This window comes from Chiloscyllium punctatum, chromosome 8, assembly GCF_047496795.1.
Source record: "Chiloscyllium punctatum isolate Juve2018m chromosome 8, sChiPun1.3, whole genome shotgun sequence".
NCBI classification, from domain to species: domain Eukaryota; kingdom Metazoa; phylum Chordata; class Chondrichthyes; order Orectolobiformes; family Hemiscylliidae; genus Chiloscyllium; species Chiloscyllium punctatum.
The window spans coordinates 121276530-121298013 of NC_092746.1; the positions used below are offsets into that span (position 1 = coordinate 121276530).

General features: G+C 43.6%; 1 long non-coding RNA gene across 2 annotated transcripts; it reads left to right on the plus strand.

The window, feature by feature from the left end:
- The first annotated feature begins 8692 nt into the window (after positions 1 to 8692).
- On the plus strand, positions 8693 to 19083 carry LOC140480857 (uncharacterized). Of its 2 annotated transcripts, XR_011961415.1 has the most exons (7): positions 8693 to 8725; positions 10127 to 10231; positions 11924 to 11992; positions 14050 to 14184; positions 16232 to 16387; positions 17696 to 17799; positions 17891 to 19083. It is a non-coding gene; the product is annotated as an uncharacterized lncRNA (long non-coding RNA). The 2 variants fall into 2 exon arrangements; XR_011961414.1 differs by lacking the exon at positions 17696 to 17799.
- Positions 19084 to 21484: the final 2401 nt, after the last annotated feature.

The window sequence follows — 21484 nt, forward strand, 5'->3', positions numbered from 1 at the left end:
TGGACCAAGCCAGACCCGCTCAAAAAATTTCAAGAAGGTAGCCCAGACCCTAACTTTGCTTTTTGATTTAAGCAAGTGTATAGCGGATACTCTGGGAGAAAACCAGCTGGTCAAACTAGTTAGTTTTAAACAAAACAGAATTTATTTACAAGATTACCAAATGAAACACAAAGAACAGAAAACAGAATACTGAGTAACTTATCCCATCTGAAAACCCAACCGACCATCCCAAATTAATGACGCTGTTTCAACTTTACTTGCAACCATCCCCATAAATACCCCTTGGCACAGAAGGAAAGATCAAGAAAGTTCTTACAGGAGAGGAGTCAGAGAGAGAGAGAGAGAGAGGCAGAAAGGGTCCAGCAGCCTTTCTTTTCTCTCTCTCTCTCTCTCTCTCTCACACACACACACACACACATACAACCAGAGAGAATAGCTGAGCTGGGAAAACTGGCCACGTCCCATTCATTATACAAGTTTTTTAAAACTTGAACGTCTTTTCCCCAAGGCAGTATCTGTTAGGGATAAACAAATTGTCCCTAAAATCCACCCAAACTCAGATTTTCCAGAACCTGTGGCATTTACAACCTCACTGAGAAAACAACTCCAAGGGCAAGGTTACCTCAGATTACAACAGGATCTTGATCAGATGGGCCAATGGGCTGAGGAGTGGCAGATGGAGTTTAATTCAGATAATTGCGAGGTGCTGCACTTTGGGAAAGCAAATCTTAGCAGGACCTATACACTTAATGGTAAGGTTCTAGGCAGTGTTGCTAAACAAAGAGACTTTGGAGTACAGGTTCATAGCTCTGTGAAAGTAGAGTCACAGGTAGATAAGATAGTGAAGAAGGTGTTTGGTATGCTTTCCTTTATTAGTCAGAGTATTGAGTGTAGGGGTTGGGAGGTCATGTTGCAGCTGTACAGAATATCGGTTAGGCCACCAATTCTGGTCTCCTTCCCATTGTAAAGATGTTGTGAAACTTGATTGGGTTCAGAAAAGATTTACAAGGATGTTGCGGGTTGGAGGATTTGAGCTATATGGAGAGGCTGAATAGGCTGGGGCTGTTTTCCCTGGAGCATCGGAGGCTTAGCGGTTTATAAAATCATGAGGGACATGGATAGTATAAATAGACAAAGTCTTTTCCCTAGGTTGGGGTGTCCAGACCTAGTGGTCATAGGCTTAGGATGAGAGGGGTATGGCATAAAAGGGATCTAAGGGGTAACTTTTCACACAGAGGGTGGTACATGTATAGAAAGAGCTGCCAGAGGAAGTGGTGGAGGCTGGTACATTTGCAACATTTAAAAGGCATCTGGATGGGTATATGAATAGGAAGGGTTTGGAGGGATATGGGCCAGGTGATGGCAGGTGGGACTAAATTAGGTTGGGATATCTGATTGGCATGGACGATTTGTACCAAAGTGTCTGTTTCCGTGCTGTACATCTCTATGACTATGACTCTATGACAACGTAAGTTGAAAAGTGTGGTGCTGGAAAAACACAGCAGGCCAGGCAGCATCCGAGAAGCAGGAGAATCGACGTTTCAGGCATAAGCCCTTCTTCAGGATTCCTGAACCAGGATTCCAGCACCACACTTTTCAACTCTGGTCTCCAGCATCTGCAGTCCTCACTTTCTCCTCTATGACAACATAATCTTGTTAAAGGAACAGCTTTGTCAGACCGTGTGAAAGGTAGTGTTGGCTTTCTACCACAATCCATGTGGTGTAAGTACACCCCATGAGCTGTCCATGAAGGACTTTGACCCAACCACAGAACAGGAATGACAATACAGTTCCAATTCAGGATAGCATGTAATTTGGAGGTAATTCACAGGAGGTGGTGTGCCCATGGAATTGCTGCTCTCACCCTTCTAGGTGGTGGACATTGTAGGTTTTGAATGTAGTTTTGAAGGAGGCTTGGTAGTGCATCTTGTCAATGGTGCTGGAGAGACTAACTGTTGATACAGTCATAGAGTCATACAGCAAGGCAACACTCCCTTCAGTCCAACCCCAATCATAATCCCAAACTAAATTAGTTCCATCTGCCTGTGTTTGGCCCATATCACCCCAAGCATTTCTTATTCATGTGCTTATCCAAATGTCTTTTAAACATTGTAACTGTACCTGCATCAATCACTTCCTCTGGAAGTTCATTACAGACATTAATCACACTGTGTAAAAAGGTAACCCCTTATATCTTTTTAACATCTTTCTCCTTTCACTTTAAGAAATGACTCCTAGTCTTGAAATCCTCTACCCAAGGAAAAGGACAATTCTGCCATTCACCTTATCTATAAACTCACGATTTTACCAACTTCTGTAAGTTCACTTCTCAACCTCCTACCCTCCAGTAATAAATGTCCCAACCTATCCAGTCTCCTTATGCCTCAAACCCTCCATTTCCAGCAACATCCTGGCAACATCAGGTGGCACAGTGGTTAGCACTGCTGCCTCACAGTGCCAGGGGTTCAATTCCCGCCTCAGGCAAATGTCTGTGTGGACTTTGCACATTCTCCCTGTGTCTGTGTGGGTTTCCTCTGGGAGCTCCGGTTTCAAAGATGTGCAGTCCAAAGATGTGCAGATTAAGTGAATTGGCCATGCTAAATTGCCCGTAGTGTTAGGTGCATTAGTCAGGGGTAAACGTAGGGAAATGGGGTCTAGGTAGGTTGCTCTTCAGAGTGTCGGTGTGGAGTTGTTGGAGCAAAGGGCCTGTTTCTACAGTGTAGGGAATCTAATCTAAATTTCTTCTGAACCCTCTCCAGCTGAATAATGTCCTTCTTATAACAGGATGACCAGACCTGGACTCAGTAGAGCAGTAGAGGCATTATCAACATCCTCAGTGGCTCTGTGGTCAGCACCACTGCCTCAGAGCCCCAGGGACTCGGGTTTGATTCCAGTCTCAAGCAACTGTCTCTTTGGGGTTTGCACGTTCTCCCTGTGTCTGCATAGGATTCCTCCGGGTGCTCCTGTTTTGTCCCACAATCCAAAGATGTGCAGGTTAGGTAAATTAGCCATGCTAAATTGCCCAAAGTGTTCAGGGATGTGTCAGTGGATGCATTAGTCAAGGATAAATGTAGGGTAATAGAATGGGGAATGGGTCTGGGTGGGTTAATCGTTGGTATGGACATGTTGGGCCAAATGGCCTGTTTCCACACTGTAGGGATTCTATCCTGTTTAAGGACCTCACTTTTAGGCATGCCCAGTGTTGCTCCTGGCATTTTGGGATTCTGGGTACTCCAAGATGGAAGACGGGAAAAAGTTGTGGCTGTAACAGCTGCTTCTTTTTTGAGGTATTTTAGGCGTTGGAGATTTCCTCGAATTCCAGGAGCAGCAATTACTGTTTTATATGCTGTTGGAACTTTGGAGAAAAAAAGTTAAAACAACGGCACTTTTAAAAGGGAGAAGGACAGACAGTAGACAGCACATGGTCAGTGAAGGAGAGAGAAAAATAAACCTACACTGCTAACTGACAGCAGTGAATCTGCACAGTTACTGCCTTTGCTGTTTGAATTCATGCATCTTTGGACATTGGAGTGCATCTGGGAAAACCTAACAAACAGCAAAATTCACAACTGATCTTGGAAGAACTTGCGTGGGAGAACTCACAGCACAGGAACAGATAAGTGCAAAGTTTTTTTAGTGTAGCCTTGCTGTAAATAGGGACCTCTGGAGCAACTTCTTCACACAGAGGGTGGTACGTGTATGGAATGAGCTGCCAGAGGAAGTGATGGTACAACTGCATTATTTAAAAGGCATCTGGATGGGTATATGAATAGTAAGGGTTTAGAGGGATATGGGACAAGTGTGGGCAAATGGGGCTAGATTAGATTAGGATATCTAGTCAGCATGGACGAGTTGGGCCGAAGGGTCTGTTTCCATCTCTATTACTCTATGATTCCTGCATGTTTCACTGAATCAAGACTGATCTCCCTGTGAGATGGTAAGAATGGATTAGGGGAATATGTTGGGCATGAGATTACAGACACCAATGAGTTAAATTCTCCTGCTGATCTCACACACAGTGCCATACAAATATCCAGTTTTAAATTGGTAGATCTGTTTGAAATTTATCCCATTTAGCAACAAATGTTCATGACACTCAGTTTGGATTCTGCCAGGACCAGTCAGTTCCTGATCTCTTTAGATCCTTGATCCAAATATAGATACAAGAGCGAAGGTGTGAACGACTGCCCTTGACATAGAGGCAAACCCTTGAGCCAGTGTGAAGTCAAGCTGCTCTCGCAAGACTGGTGTCAATGGGAATCAGGGGAAATCTCTTCACTGGGTGGAATCACACATAGCACAAAGGAAAATGGTTGTGGTTATTGGACATCAGTCCTCTCAGAACCAAGACATCTCTGCAGGAGTTCCTCAGGATATGCCTAAGTCCAACCCATCACTAGTTGCTTCATTCATAACACCCCCACCAACCTAAGGGGAAATATGGGGATGTTCACAATGTTCAGCACCATTTGTGACTTCTCCAGATCATGCTGATCACCTTCCGTGTTTTATCTGTAAAACCTCCATCTCTTTATTTTGTATCATAAAAAATCTGGGGACTGAAATGACAAAGAACTGTGTTTAAAATACAGTATCCATTGTTTTAACAAGAGTGTTGCAGTTTTGAAAAGCAAGCATCATATAAACAAGTTTGAACAAGCAGTAAATGCAGAGTCGCAGATGATTTGGAGCTCAGGAGATATGCTGATGCAGTTTTTGTTAGCAACAATAAGTTAATTGGTCTGTGGATTAGTGACCCATTATTAATGATGGAGACTTTTTTACTTACCAACAATTGTGTGATTGATTCTCAGGTAACTGAATAGCTCGAAGCTGGAAACAAGTTATAGAGAAAGAGAGAGAGAGAGATGTTCAGTTCTTCCCCAGTTCAGACCCAGTCTCCCTGTTCTCCGCAGTCAAAATTGTAAACCTAAAGAAAACTGATTTACCTTTCCTGCAACTGTTGTTGTTAGCTGTGACTTTTAACAGCTGGGGAAAGATGATTGAAGAGATGCACTGGACAGCAGAAGAGTCACAACGATCATTTCAACCACAGAACCTGGGAATAAAACCAACTGAACAACTGTTCCAGATTTCTGGTCCTCTGCCATCATCTATTTTACCATTTGATTGTGTGTTTATAAGAGGGGGAGTTTATAAGGGAATTAAAGTTTATTTTATTGTTAGTTGTATATGTTGATGGCTCAAGTCTAATTACTTGTAATAAATAGTGATAGTGTAATAAATAGTAATAAATAGTGTGCAGAAACATGATCCCTACTTCCGATCAACTTGGATCTGAAAGTCAGGCAAATTGGGGAACTTTCCATGCCTTTTAAAACCTTTAATGTTTATGTCAATTTCAAGGGCTTGATTTCCAGTTCGCTACCCAGTGAATGGCAATATGTGTCTACCATATATATATGTCACACTATGCTTTCCTCATATCACATAAAAGCAAAATACTTCAGACACTGGAAATCTGAAATAAACCATAAACTTCTGAAGAAACCCAGCAGGTCTTGCAATGTCTGTGGAGAATGAAATAGATTCAAGTGTAGTATAACTCTTCTCGATCCTCATGCCACTTCATGTCATGGGTAACTTGAAATCCATCAATCTCTGTGGCCTCTCCACACTGCCAGGGGGAAACATCCTTTCTGCAACTGCTGTCTTTTACGTTTAGAAATTTCTAAGTTCCTATGAGGTCACTTCTCATTCTTCTAAACTCCAGAAAGTATTGGCCCAGTGTCTCCAAACTCTTCTCAAAAATCAGTCCCATCATCCCTGGAATCAGTCTGGTGAACCTCCACTGCATGACCACTCTGGCAAGTTATCTCCTAGAGTCATACAGCACAGAAGCAGACCCTTTGGTCCAACCAGTCCATGCTGAACATGTTCCCAAACTAAACTACTCCCTCATGCCTGCACTGGGTCCATATCCCTCTAAACCTTTCCTATTCATTAACTAATCTAAATGCATTCATCATTTTTTCTGGCAGTTTGTTCCACACATGATTCACTCTCCATGTAAAAACATTGCCCCTCATGTCTTTTTTAAACCTTTTTCCTCTAACTTTAAAAATATGCCCCCAGTGTTCGACTCCCTCACCTTAGGAAAAAATACCTTTGTCATTCACCTTACCTATGCCCCTCGTGATTTCATAAATCTCAATAAGGTCACCCCTCAACTCCTACATTCCAGTGACAAAGGTCCCAGCCATCCAGTCTATTTTTATATCTCAAACTCTCCATTCCCAGCAACATCCTAGTAAATATTTCCTGAACTATCTCCAGTTTCATAATATCCCTCATATAACAGGGCAACCAGAACTGCACACAATACTCCAGAAATGGCTTCATCAACATCCTGTAAACATCAACATGATGTCCCAATGGGATACTCAATGGTCTGAGCAATGAAGGTAAGCTGGAGTTCAACCTGGAAAAGTGTGAAGTGATTCATTTTGCAAGGTCAAATTTGAATGCAGAATTAAAGGCAGGATTCTTGAGGTCCATGTTCATAGATCCCTCAAAGTTACCACCCAAGTTGATAGGGTTGTTGAGAAGGCGTATAGTGTGTTGGCTTTCATTAGCGGGAGGATTGAGTTTAAGAGCTGTGAGGGTTATGCTGGAGCTCTATAAAGCCCTGGTTATGCCACACTTAGAATATTGCGTTCAGTTCTGGTTGCCTCATTATAGGAAGGATGTGAAAGCTTCAGAGAGGATGCAACAGAGATTTACCAGGATGCTGCCTAGACTGGAAGATACATCTTATGAAAAAAGGTTGAGGGAGCCAGGGCTTTTCTCATTTGAGCAAAGAAGGATGAGCGGTGACTTGATAGAGGTGTATAAGATGATGAGAGGCATAGACAGAGATTTTTTCCCATGGCGGAAATGTCTATTATGAGGGGGCATAAATCTCCATTGCATCCTCTCTGAAGCTTTCACATCTTTCCTATAATGAGGCAAGGTGATTGGAGGAAGGTGTCAGAGGTAGGTTCTTTACACAGCAAGTGGTTGGTGCGTGGAATGCACTGCTAGCAGTGGTAGTAGAGTCAGATACATTAGGGACATTTAAGTGACTCTTGGATAGGCACATAAAAGATAGTACAATGAAGGATATGTAGGTTAGTCTGATCTTAGAGTAGGATAAAAGGTTGGCACAACATCGAGGGCTGAAGGGCCGTACTGTACTGTATTCTTCTATGTTTTCAGCATGCTAAACATCTTCTGAACCACCTTGTCTATCTCTGAGCAAATGTCAAAGAATTATGTACTTGAACTCCTAGGTCTCTCTGTTCTACAATTCTACCCACACTCCTACCATTAATTGTACAAGTCCTGCCCTTGTTTGTTTTACGAAAACATTTATCCAAATTAAACTCCATCTGCCACTCCTCAGCCCATTGACCCAATTGATCAAGATCTCTTTGTAGTCTTAGATAATCTTCTTCATTGTCCACTCTACCACCAATTTTGGTTTCATCGGCAGACATATTAACCACATCTCCTATATTGTCATCTAATAATTTACATACATGACAACCAAAAGTGGACCCACTATCAATCCCTATGCAACAACATGGGTCACAGGCCTCCAAACCAAAAAACAACCCTCCACCACTACCTAATATCAAACCAATTTTGTATCCAATTTGCAAGCTCACCCTGATTCCCACTTGATCTAACTTTAATAATTTGTCTACCAGTTGTCAATGGCTTTGCTATAGTCCAAGTAAACAATATCTACGATTCTGCCTTCATCAATCTTCTTGGTTACTTCATTGAAAAACTCAATCAAGTTTGGGAGACACTATTTACCTCTCGCTGACTATCCCTAATCAATCCTCACATCTCCAAATACATGTAAATCCCATTTTTTTTTCAATCCTCTGGTTTTACATTCATCATCTGCATCTTATCTAGGTAGTCGGATAAACTGTTCTCACAGAATAGAATAGAATGACGCGGCACAGTGGTCAGCACTGCTGCCTCACAGTGCCAGTGACCCGGGTTCAATCCCCTCCTCAGGCAACTGTCTGTGTGGAATTTGCACATTTTCCCCGTGTCTGTGTGGGTTTCCTCCCACAGTCCAAAGATGTGCAGGTGAGGTGAATTGGCCATGCTAAATTGCCCACAGTGTTAGGTCAATTAGTCAGAGGGAAATGGGTCTGGGTGGGTTACTCTTTGGAGGGTTGATGTGGACTGGTTGGCCCAAAGGTCCTGTTACCACACTGTAGGGAATCTAATCTAATCCTTATTTTCACAGATACCCCAATACAGAAGTAGGATTGAGACTTAGAGGGTATACATTTGGGTCAATGGGAAAGGATGCAATGGAGACGAGTTGGTCACAAAGCCAGCAGAAAGGATCCAGAATGCACTATCTGTTGGAGGCAAACTCTTTCGGGCATTCAAACGGATCTGAGTCAAAAGGAAGAGTGTAAAAGGTTTCAAGGAGAAAGGCGCTATTTCAATTGCTCATTCGGCGGGAGCGCACACAAGCGTTGGGCTGCGGTTCAGACATCCGAACACAAGGCGGCTCCCACATTGGGAGGTCCACCATTAAATGGACCACCTTGTCCTACCCGTTCTTTAGTAGGTCGGAGGCAAGCCGCCTGATTGGTCGAAAGCTGTCGCGTGACATATGCCGTGGCGTGATATAAAAAGCGCTGCCGGGCCGGTTATCGGTCTTTTTCGGAGCGGTCGAGTGTGTGGGAAGGTATGTCCCGGGGAGGGAGGAAAAGGGAGGTGTTACTCCAATGGGGTGGCTGTAGGAGAGCGGCCTACGGAGGGGAGGATGAGTGTGATAATAATATTTTGTCATCCCTCCCTTTATTGATGTGGGGGGGGGGAATGGAAACTGTGAGGTTTAACCTCATGGAGGTCCCGGACATTATCGTTCCGTTTTGTCTAACCCTGGTCCCTGGGTATCGGACGGTCACGTCTATGATGCCGGGTTCACGCGGCCTCGCGCAGCGGGAATTGGTGTTTGACCGGCTCGAGGCGGCACCTGGCCGCGCGCTCCGCCGGGCCGGGTGCTGCCCGGGGGCCGCGCGCTCCGCCGGGCCGGGTGCTGCCCGGGGGCCGCGCGCTCCGCCGGGCCGGGTGCTGCCCGGGGGCCGCGCGCTCCGCCGGGCCGGGTGCTGCCCGGGGGCCGCGCGCTCCGCCGGGCCGGGTGCTGCCCGGGGGCCGCGCGCTCCGCCGGGCCGGGTGCTGCCCGGGGGCCGCGCGCTCCGCCGGGCCGGGTGCTGCCCGGGGGCCGCGCGCTCCGCCGGGCCGGGTGCTGCCCGGGGGCCGCGCGCTCCGCCGGGCCGGGTGCTGCCCGGGGGCCGCGCGCTCCGCCGGGCCGGGTGCTGCCCGGGGGCCGCGCGCTCCGCCGGGCCGGGTGCTGCCCGGGGGCCGCGCGCTCCGCCGGGCCGGGTGCTGCCCGGGGGCCGCGCGCTCCGCCGGGCCCCGCGTGCTGCCCGGGGGCCGCGTGCTCCGCCGGGCCCCGCGTGCTCCCCGTCATCTCAATAAACGCAAGTTTATAGCGGCCTTCATTCAGCTGCGTGGTGGCTGCAGGCAGCATTGCAGATTCTTGTTTGTCTCCCTTAAAACCCAGTTTGTTCCCTTTCAGAATCCAACACGGAGAGGCGATTTCGGTTCAAACAATTAAGATGTGCATGACCCTAAAGACTAAGGGGAATAGAGCCATAGGGGTGGGGTAAAACATGCTTCTCTATAATAAAGGACAAGACATGCTTCTTTTGTAAGAACATTTTGTACACTCAAAAGTGGGATAATTTAAATTGTGCAAATGCTGACATTTTGTGAGCAGAGTAGAAAAAACTGAGACCACTAACTCTGACTGACAGAGAAGAATAAGTCCTTGACTGATAAGACTACAGGGTAGAAAAACAACTCGGGAGACATCTGCTACAGACTTTGTGACATGGGTGCAGAATGGAAAAATACTGACTGTTTAGAATGTGACCCTCGTGACTTTTTAGACCCAAAGAGGGGGAGGGACTTGTGCTGCATATAATGAGAAACTTTGTAAGCCTCAGCGCCCCTTTTTCTCAGAAGGGTGCCCAACTCTGCAGACTTGCTAATAAAACTTTGTTTTCCTGAATTTGTCTAGAGCGATTTTTAAGAAGCGATTTTTGTTTCTAACAAACACCATGGAGTCAGAAGCAGTGACTGAGTTTGTGGGTGTGTTGCCCATGAGGACTGGGGTAAACGACAGGTATGTGTTGTGACTTCTCCAGGTGTGCAACCAGTGGAGTGGTATGTAGTTTTGATGTCCTTACATGTTGGGAGGAGCTGGTGTTGGACTGGGGTGGGCAAAACTAAAAACATGCAATAAGCATTAATCGTGACACTAATCTTTGTTATAAATTCTTATAGTCCTGATTCACTACTAGTGGATGAAGGAACATGGCTTTGAAAACTAGTGCTTCCAAATGTTCTCCTTTACAGGCAATTCTCCTATAATGCAGTAGTTCTTGTGCAACTTGGTGTATTAGAAAATTGTGTGTTATAAGGAATTAGGCTAATGGGCAAAGCAGGGTTAGGGGTGAGCCATAAAATATCAGTAAAAATCAAAACAATAGTTAGCCTAAGTAAATGTTTCAAAACATATATTTTAATGTGAACTTAACCCTTGAATACTAAGGTTGCTGACTACAGCACTACCTTAAATGAAACACTTCACCTGAAAGCATACAGGCTAATCACATGATACTAATGTGCAAGTCAGGATTGTTCTCATTTTTGAAATAAAAGTTACTTACAAATGTAGTCTATAGTTTCTAGTTTCAAGGTTTGCAGAGCTGATTACATTCCTGTTCAGCTGGTGCCAGGATTTATAGAATTATTTAATGACAAGTTTCTAACCATCAGGAGTGTAGCTACTCGAAAGTGAAGTTGCAGGTAGATAGGATAGTGAAGGTATTTGGTGTGATTTCCTTATTGGTCAGCATTTGAGTACAGGAGTTGGGAGGTAATGTTGTGGCTGTACAGGATGTTAATTATTCAACTTTTGGAATATTGCATGCAATTCTGGTCTCCTTCCTATTGGAAGGATGCTATGAAACTTGAAAGGGTTTAGAAAAAAATTAAAAGGATGCTGCTAGGGCTGGAGGATTTGAGCTATCGGGAGAGCCTGAATAGGCTTGGGGTGTTTTCACTGGGGCATCAAAGGCTGAGGGGTGACCTCATGAGTGGCATGAATAGGACAGTCTTTTCTGTGGTGGGGTTGTTAGTCCAGATCTAGGGGGCATAGGTTTAGGATGAGGGGAAAATATAGAATGGACCTAAGGGGCAATGTTCTCTCAGGGTGCAGTATGGATTGAGCTGCCAGAGGAAGTGGAGGCTAATACAATTGCATTATTTAAAAGGCATCTGGGTGGCTATATGAATAGGAAAGGTTTGGAGGGATATGGGCCAAGTGGTGGCAAATTAGACTAGAGCAGATTGGGCTATCTGGCTGGCATGGGCAAGTTGGGCTGGAGAATGTTTCCATGCTGTACATCTGACTCTCTGGACCCTGTGCAGTTGGTTTCAGAGACTGCGGAGCACCTGACAAAGGAAGAATATTGAAGCTGGAATAACCATGTAGCCTGCTGTATAACTGATTGTGGGTTTCCGCTTCGGATCCTGCTGCATGTTCCAGTTGGCTAGCTGGGTTTCTACAGTGTTAATATTGGCTGGCAGGATTCCATTTTTCTCAATGCAAGGTAAAGCAGGTCAGGTCTGTTTGTGACCTGTCTCTTCCTGAGACTTGCTACATTAACACTGAGGGGTAAAGTTTGTGACCTTGTCATCTCTAAAGGCAAGGTTTATAGGGCCCTTCATACAACTGCTTTGTGGCTGCTGGCAACATTGCCGATTCTTGTTTCTCCCTCTCCCTTTAAAACTCAAGTTTGTTCCCTCCCAGGGTCCAACACAGTGAAGCCAGCGGCAGTGCCCTTGTGGATATGTTGTCTACGTGGACTATAGCAAACAGGTACGTATTGAGAATTCTCCTAGTTGCTTTTGTCAACACTTGGTGTTACATGTGCAGTTTTGCTCTCCTTACAGGTAGTTCTCCTATAATGTATGTGTTCCCATGTGATTCAATGTTATAGGAAATTGAGTAATATAAATAATGGGGTCTATGGGAAAAGCAGGGTTAGGAGTGAAACATCAAAAGTATTGGTAAAAATAAAGTTGACCTAACATGACTGCACTGTTGTAACTAAATATTTGAATCTTATTTTAATGTAAAATTAAGATTTGAATACTAAGTTACTGAACAGCATGTACCTTTCATGAAATGCTTCCAGAAAGCTCACAGGCTGACTGACATGATACTGAGCAAATCAGGGTTATCCTCCGGTTTGAAATAGTTACTTCTAACAGTCTACAATCTCCTGTTTCAAGGCTTGCAGTGATGATTGCATTCATGTTTTAGCTGAACATACTGAATTTGCATTCTGCAAGTAGGATCCTGAGGCTGTTTTGATCAGCTGGTGCCTGGGTTTGTAAAATTATTCAATTAGAATCTTTTGTCCTATTATGTGGACCTTGTGCAGTTGGTTTCAGAGGCTGATGTGCACAGCTCTTCCGGATGGATGTTGGAGCTGGAGTAGACCATATATGGCTTGTGTAGTCTGCTATCAAACTGAGGGTTTGAGCTTCAATTTCCTGACCCTACCTTTATTCTTGTCACCCATGTGACAAAGACCCTAGTGTAATTGGTGACAGCAAATCTGCATTCTGGAGTAGACAAATTCCAAAGATTCACAACTTTCAAGTAATTTCCCTGTCTAATTCTAAATTTAAAATCATAGTGCTAGCTTTGAGTGCTGCTCCTTCAGGTGTTTCTCACCCACCCGGATGGTCAGGGGTTGTCTGCCCTGGTCCAACATGGGCTACTCCACATCGTGACAATCCTAAATTGCCAGCCTTTTGTAAAACTTGCTGGTTGACTACTGGAAACATTAGTACTCAGCATGCGCTTTCAAAATTTTGTATGAAGTTTCCTCATCTAGATTGTAAAGAATGTATGTGTAATTTAGTGAGCATTGGAAGGGATACAAAAATCTGAATTGAGACCAAACTTTTGTTGCTCAGATGTAATCTTAATTGTACAATTGCAGCAAGGTCAGTTATCTTCAGTTTTCTGTCCCTTCACTCATAGCCAATGATAAATTTGAGCTGGTGGATACTTGTAATACTTGCCCACTTAAAATCACTGGCCTCCCTGTCACCTATATTTCCACTTAGTTTTGTAACAAACCTCTCATGAGGCACCTTGTGACAAATCATAGGTTACTTCCTGCGAACTTGAAAATTTCCTTTTTAGGCCTCTCTGCTTATCTGTTAACTTTGTTGTAAACCAGTTCTGTATCCCTGTGTCCACATGATCCAGTGATTGGAACTCTTCCTTACTAATTTTAGTAATTCTTGTGCTAACACTTCAGAACTGAGCAGTGTGTCCTCCCTTTACAGTACCCATTTTTATTGGAATTCTGTTCTATTTATCCTGAAATATCCCCTTAATGTCTCTCTGCATCTCAATTGTTACAGCAGCTATCTGATTTTGTGTGCTCATAATTGTCCCTATTTGCATTTACGATACTAATCTTGAAACCACATTTTCCCTCGAGCAATGTTAAGTTCAATCACATGATTGCTGCTTAGATGCATTTCACTAAACATTAATTCTATCTCTGCATAATATCAAATGCAATAAACCTCTGTCTGGTTGACTTCATGCTGTTCCTAAAAAATTTTGCTCCTCACTGAACTACTTCGTTCATTTGACTTTTGTTATGCAGATGAATTCTCCAAAATCACCTTTCTGGCAACCTTCTATTGTTCCTTACATTCTAATCATTCAGAAGTATGTGAATAGTTAATAATTGGCAGCAGCTTCTGACTTGGACAGTTCTCTTATAGGGCTTTTAGCTCCATCTGAGAGCCTTTGAATTTTTAGAAAAGATGAGAAATGTAGTAAGATGAAGCTTTTGATTGTACTTGGACTTTTCTTCAGTTGTCAAAAACAAGTCTTTGTTGCAGGGTGATGTCAGTGAAAACGTGAAGCCAAATATGCTTGGATGCACTTCAAACATTTCTTGTAAACCGTTTTGAGGAAATTCCTATTTGATGAAAATACAACTTTATTGGTGGCTGATCTCTACAAAAGTTCTTGAGGTGAGCTATTGGATTGCATGGGCAAAGTTAATTGTTATTTAACACCAAAAATGCGAGATGTTCAGGGTGCTGCAGAATTTTCTAGAAACAAAGGGATTGGCTGTCTGCATTTGCAATGGAGCAAAGCAGAATTTGTGATCAAAGCCAGAAATGTTCCTTATGTTGCAGACTTTTTTGGGAACTTAATGAGCTGAACACATGCAAAGAATGCACAAAGTGAGTTCAACTGAGTGAACCACTGAGCCTCTTGCAAAAGTTAACTTGGACTGCAGAAAAGTTATTGTTTAGCAATGAAACCAAGTAATGTCCCACTTGGCTCATGACTGACCATCTGTGGTCTAGAGGCAAACTGCATCTTAGTAGCTAGGATGTGCCCAAGGTCACTTGGTTCCAGAATCCCTGCAGTGCAAGTCTGAGATGGATTTACCTACTGTGGAAATTGAACAGCTTTTGGAGACTGAGACATTTGGAACCAACCAGTTTGAGTTTAAGATTTCTGGTTTGGTTTATGGTCCATACTGTCCTCACATTGCAATACCTTGTGGTGATTCCTGTCTCCAGCAGATTTTATGCAAAGCTTGATTCTCAATCAGAACAAGTGAACATGTCACATCAGAAGTTGTGCCATATCAAATACTGTCCTCTCCTCCCTGGTCCAGGAACTTGCCACATGCATGTGGATGCAACCTACAGCCTCCAAGACTCACTTCCCAGGACCCCAACACTACCTCTTCACCATGGACATCAGTCCCTTATACACCTCCATCCACCATAATGAGGGTCTCCAAGCCCTCTGTTTCTTCCCCTCCTGCCAGTACCCTTCAGTGACATTCATTCATTTGGCTGAACTGGTCCTCACCCTTAATTTCTCCTTTGAATCTTCCCACTTTCTCCAGGTGAAGGAGGTAGCCATGGGCACCCATATGGGTTCCAGCTATGCCTATCTGTCAGTAATGTGCAACAGTCCATCTCTTATACTGGCACCATTCCCCCCCACCTTTTCCTCCACTGCATTAACTGTATTGGTGCCATTTTATACTCCCACAAGGAGGTTGAACAGTTCATCAACTTTCTGCTCCGACCTTAAGTTCACCTGGACCATCTGACACCTCCCTCCTTTCTGGAGCCTTCCATCTCCAACAGTGACTGACTCACACTGATTTCTACAAACCCACTGATTCTCACAGCTACCCAGACTACACTTAGTACCATCCTGCCTCCTGTAAAAAGTTGCTATCTCTAACTCGCCATTCCTCTGCCTCTGGTGCATCTGCTCCCAGGAAGACTGCTCCACTACAGAAGATACTTTGTTGGTCTTTAAAGATGGCAATTTCTCCTCTCATGTGGTCAATGATGCCCACCAGTGCATCTCATCTACTTCCTGCACCTTTGCCCTAAACTCCAACCCTCCAGCTGCAGCAAGGAAAGAATGCCCCCAGTCCTCACCTTGCACCCCTCTAACTTCTGTGTACACATCATCCACTGCCTACAAACAGATCCCAGAGATTCCCTCCCCACCCTTATTTCTTTTCCATAAAGACAGTTTTCTCCATGACTCCTTCACTTCCCCTTTTCCCATCTTATCCCAGTTCCAACCTTCAAATGCAGCACCATCCTCAGACCTGTCCTACTTGCCTATTTTCCTTCTCGTCTATCCATTCCACCCTCTGACCTATCACTATTACCCTTGCCTTCATCTACCCATTGTGCACTCAGCTGCCTTCCCCAGCCCCACCCTCTCCCATTTGTCTCCACCCCCTCAGCTCTCATTTCTGATGAAGGACTTTTGCCTGAAACATCAATTCTCCCTGACTTGCTGTGCTTTTCCAGTCCTCACTTGTGCCCATATCAAACACTGATAAGTATATGCCCATGTGATTCTGTAGACAAGCTGAGTGACCTGAATTTAATGTCTCTAGACATGAACAGCATAATAACACTTCATATTGTATTCAGTGGAATTGGATGTACAAACTTTTTCTAGTGAAAATGAGGGAAAAAAATATCATTTTGTACACTTAGTAATTCTGTTCCCATTTTGTTTTAGCTTCATATTTGATTCCTGTAGAGACCATTTCTCTAAGGATGGATTTCCTGACAATCAGTGAAAATAAACTGATGGACAAGATTATACTTATTACATGTTTACTGTCACAATTGAAGTCAGCAATGAGCTAAGACAACCATACAACAGACCTAAATGGTAAGTTCTATATTTACTGACAACCAAAACAGTCTTGTGAAACTTTGGCAGGTTTTTAGCCTTAATGTGTTTAAAGGAATCAGTCACTCCCAGTTTTTCTGATAGTCAACTTCTGCCACACCAAGTTGAGCCTTCCAGTGTCCTTCAGCAATCCTGAGGTCTTGAACTTTGATAAAGGCAAAATTTTCTTGTATCCTGAAGCATTAAGAATCATACTGCTTTTCTCAAATACTGCCAGGTATACAGTTTCATTCTGAAGATGGGCTTGTGTAGGCTGTTCAAAACTTATGCATGGTAGAAGCATGTGTATTAAGTACATTTAAGATAGTAAACTGTACTCCAATTTTTACCCCGACTCCTACTGTAGGTTGTAGGAGGGTTGAGAAAAGAGTAAAGTTGTTAACTAATCAGGACCAGAACAAGCATTTGCTGAGGGGGCAACCTTATGTCCTTTCAATACCTGGGATATTTTGAACAAGTGGAATATGCATGCAATTCTGATTTTGTTCCTATTTGAAGGATGTTGTGAAACTTTGAAAAGATTTAAAGGATGTTGGTCGGGTTGGAGGATTTGAGCTATAGGGAGAGGCCGAACAGGCCTGAAGTGTTAGATTGAGCAAACTTAACAGCTCATAAAATCAAGGCATGGATAGGGTAACTAGCCAAGTCTTTTACCTGGGGTGGGGTAGTCCAGAACTAGAAAGCATAGGTTTAGGGTGAAAAGAAAGACAAGACTTGAGGGCCACTTTTCCACAGTGGTGCTAGTGGGATGGGCTGTCAGAGGAAGTGGTTGAGGCTAGTACAATTGCAACATTTAAAGGCATCTGGATGGTATATGTATAGGAAGGGTTTTGGAGGGATATTGGCCAGGTGCTGGCAGGTGAACATGTTGGATCAAAGGGTCTGTTGCCATGCTGTACATCTGGTTCTTAAGAGCTGAAGGGTTAAATGCTGGTTTGAGCCAGCGTTAAGTGTGGTACTAAAAAGCATAGTAGGTCAGCAACATCATGACTAGGAGGATCAACATTTTAGGCATATGCCCTTCAAGAATGCCCAGCATTTGCTCATCGCGACTCAAATGTCCCCTGGACAAGTAACTTCATGTTATGGGTCTGGAACTGATATAGGTAAGCCAGATAAGAGTAGCCAGGTTTCCTTGCCTAAAGGACAAGGAAATGACAGTTAAGTCATTACACAGCCCTCTAGAATTTATTGATTTCACACTTTACCATATGCTGTAAAATAAGTACCAGTGTTTCATCCACTAGTTTCCTTAGTGTTGAAGGGGATTTATTTCCTTGCCCACAGGGTTTAAGAGGATGGAGCTAATGGGTTATGAATGAAATTACCAAGGGTGATGACCAGTAATATGGAGCTTGACTTCACCTGTAGCTGATACATAACTGAGGAAGGTCAGTGCCCTATTTCAGGGAGAAGAGAGCATTTTATAAATTCCCAGCCTGTAGAGATGGATGCATTGATTTTATTTATTCCCTTTTGCAGGTATTAAATCAGAATAGTGCACCTGGCCATGGAATCCAGCAAGCTCTGGGTGGATATCTGAAGAATGATTTGCCCTCCGTTAGGCAAAAAATGTGAGCCATTGGGGATGCTGCAAGTGATGTGGCCTTGGCAGGGAATTGAAAGACTGGTCAACCTGGAAAATTAACTGCTAATTAATGAAATGGACTCAATAAAATATTCAGTGCATCACAGCATGAATGGAAAAAGTATTAGTATTCAGTTAATTGGAAAGCATTAAGCTTTAGCTTGAGCAAAATACTTTAACTAAATATTTTATTCCCCACTCCTCCATTGCACTGGTGATTCCAAGCTATGGTGTGGTTGACTCTTGCATCCCCTCTGAAATGGCTCAAACCACTCAAAGAGCAGTTGTGGATGGGCTGCAAATGCTGATGTTGGCTGTCTTGCCTGTACAGGTCAGCTAGCATGGAGTTGACATCCAAGACCTTTGCCAAGCTATGAACCCAACAGGCACTACTAACACAAGATATACAGGCCTATTCCTTCCTTCCTGCTTTAAAAATTAAGGTTATGGAAAATGTTGCTGTTCTTAAAAGCAAGCAAGCACTGCCTTTGCTGGCAGGCATAGCCACCTGGAGAAGAGAAGAACAAGGGTAGCACGGTGGCAGTGGTTAGCACTGCTGCCTCACAGCGCCAGAGACCTGGGTTCAATTCCCGACTCAGGTGACTGACTGTGGGGAGTTTGCACATTCTCCCTGTGTCTGCGTGGGTTTCCTCTGGACGCTCCGGTTTCCTCCCACAGTCCAAAGATGTGCAGGCCAGGTGAATTGGCTGTGCTAAATTGTCCATAGTGTTAGGTAAAAGGGGTAGATGTAGGGGAATGGGTGGGTTGCGCTTCAGCGGGTCGGTGTGGACTTGTTGGGCCAAGTAAGTAATCTAAAAAAGTCACTGAAAAACTAGTCCTGACAACCAATAGATTGCAGCAACAGAACAAGGGGCTATTGAATTACCTTGCCAGATTTTTCCCTTCACCTGTACCACCAATGTTCTAGTGTCTGAGTGCAAGGATGGATTTCAGAGGTGTTAACTAATTGTTTACTATTCTAAGTGGTAACCCTTGAGTACTGAAACTTGGTCTAAAAGATCAGTACAATGTATTCCATTGTATTAACAGTGAAGCATAAAAATAAAATGGATGTGCAAATCACAAAGCCTTGGTGAAATCACTTTGAACTACTGGCAAAAGCTAGATATTGACTATTGTGGTAAGAAGCTGCTGTCAGGGGAGCAGACCAATTAGTTTTAAAAACATGCCTTCTCCATTCTGCTACACAGGTAATTCTGACCTACCAGAGCCTCAACTCACTAAATCTGTCAACCTGTTAAGATACTCTTTGTCCTGTCTTACCAGAATGTAGTAAATATTGACATCCTGTGGGAATGCAGATCTGCACACAGTAGAGGATTGGTTAACGCAAGAGATCTTCTAGAGACCTGGCTTCAAATTACTAAATTTCATGACAAGATGAAACTGGATAGAGCACCATACATCAATATAAGCACTTGTGAAGACTGGCAGAAGCAGCTCTGCAAAGTCATCTACATCTGGGACCCTGAGTACCAAAAGTGGGAAAGGTGCACCCTAACTATCCAATCATGGATACCTTGCATATTTCCAGACAGCAGCATTTTTATCACTGGATGTGTCCTGTCCCACTGATAGGTCAGACCCAGTAGAGGTGAAATGCCAATGATTATTAAGTTACCATGTGAACCCTCAGCACTTAGTTCCGAGACCTGTAAAGTTGAATGGGAAAGAACCTGCTGATCATCATGTACCATCGGCCCTCAGCTGATGAGTCAATCCTCCTTTACGTGGAGGAACCTGAGTGGCCAAAGCACAATGTACTCCAGATGGAGAATTTCGACATCCACCACCAAGTGTGAAAATGGTAGCACTACTGAGAGTGCTGGTTGGGTTCTAAACAATGTAGCCCAAGGCTGTATCTGCAGCAGGTGGTAAGGGAAAAGTTAAAAGCAAAGTCAAGTATAGGGATGCTAGAGATCTGAAAGAAACAAAAGTTTTTGGGGGGGGAAAACCCAAAATCTAGCAGCAATTCAAAAATATGAAAGCAGGGGGTTTGAATCCAGTGACTTCATCAGAGCTATGGAAAGACTATTGATACTGAAACTGAAATTTGGGAGAGGTGAGTTAAAACCCAGAGAGCAAGAGTGAAATATATGGGGTAGGTAAATGAGATATTTGCTAGCTGGCCAGAAGAAAAGCTGAATAAAATGGGTTAGCTATGCTGAATGCAATTCCATAGATGTGATAACGGACTATGAGAATGGGTGATTGCACCAAAAGCAATGCATGTCACAACAGGACTGGATACAGTTATGGCTAAAAACATGGAATACAAGGGGTGGCCTCATTATAATAAAGCAGCCCATATCTGCTCTCACAAAATGGCTGACATAGGATAGCCTGGCATGAAATAGGTGATTATGCTACTAAGCAATTAGGACAAGATATATAGCATATTAAACTCACTAAATAGCTATCAGAACAGCAGTTAGTTTACAAGTAAACAATTGGTATTAAGTTTTTCAGATATTTTACAAAAGCAACTATATATTGAAAAACACCAAAATACAAAAAGATATAATTTGGAGATGCCAGTGTCAGACTGGGGTGTAAAAGTTAAAAATCGCACAACACCAGGTTAATTGGAAGTATTAGCTTTTGGTGGTTGTGGAGTACACGATTGTAAGACACAGAATTTATAAAGCTAGTGCTTCCAATTAAATCTGTTGGCAGGCAGCATGGTGGCTCAGTGGTTAGCACTGCTGCCTCACAGCACCAGGGACCTCGGTTCAATTCCCACCTCGGGCAACTGTGTGGAGTTTGCACATTCTCAACCCGTCTGTGGGTTTCCTGTGGCTGCTCCAGTTTCCTCCTACAGTCCAAAGATGTGCAGCTTAGGTGAATTGGCCACACTGAATTGCCTGTAGTGTTAGGTGTATTAGTCAGGTGTAAATATTAGGGGTTTCTCTTCAGAGGGTCAGTGTGGATTTGTTGGGCCGAAGGGCCTGTTTCCACACTAGAGAATCTAATAACCTGGTGTTCTGCGATTTTTAACTTTGTACAAAAAGATAGGTGGTACAACAGTATCATATCACAATATTATTAATAATAAACTACCTACTATTCTACCAAAACAAACATATCTACTTAAACTATAATCAAATTAAATTAAGTTGAATTCAAATTAACTTAAATTGCATCACATTACTTTGTTCTATTTCACTCACCACACCTCCACTGAAGCTCCCACCCCTGGGAGCACCAGCCATTATACCCCTATTTTTTCCAGCTTCCCTCTCCCAGGGTTCCACAGGCCGTCCAGACTGACTCCCAAGACAATATCACAGCCCTGATTAATATTGACGATATATCTGCATTTATATAATTTAGAAAGGGCTGCCACCTCTTATAAGACTGCTTCTTTTTAAGGCGCACCATATTTGTAAGGTAGTCCTGAGGAAGATGCTCCATCACCAGCCTGTGCCATCCCATAAGACCTGGAGGTTTCTCCTTGCACAGTGCGT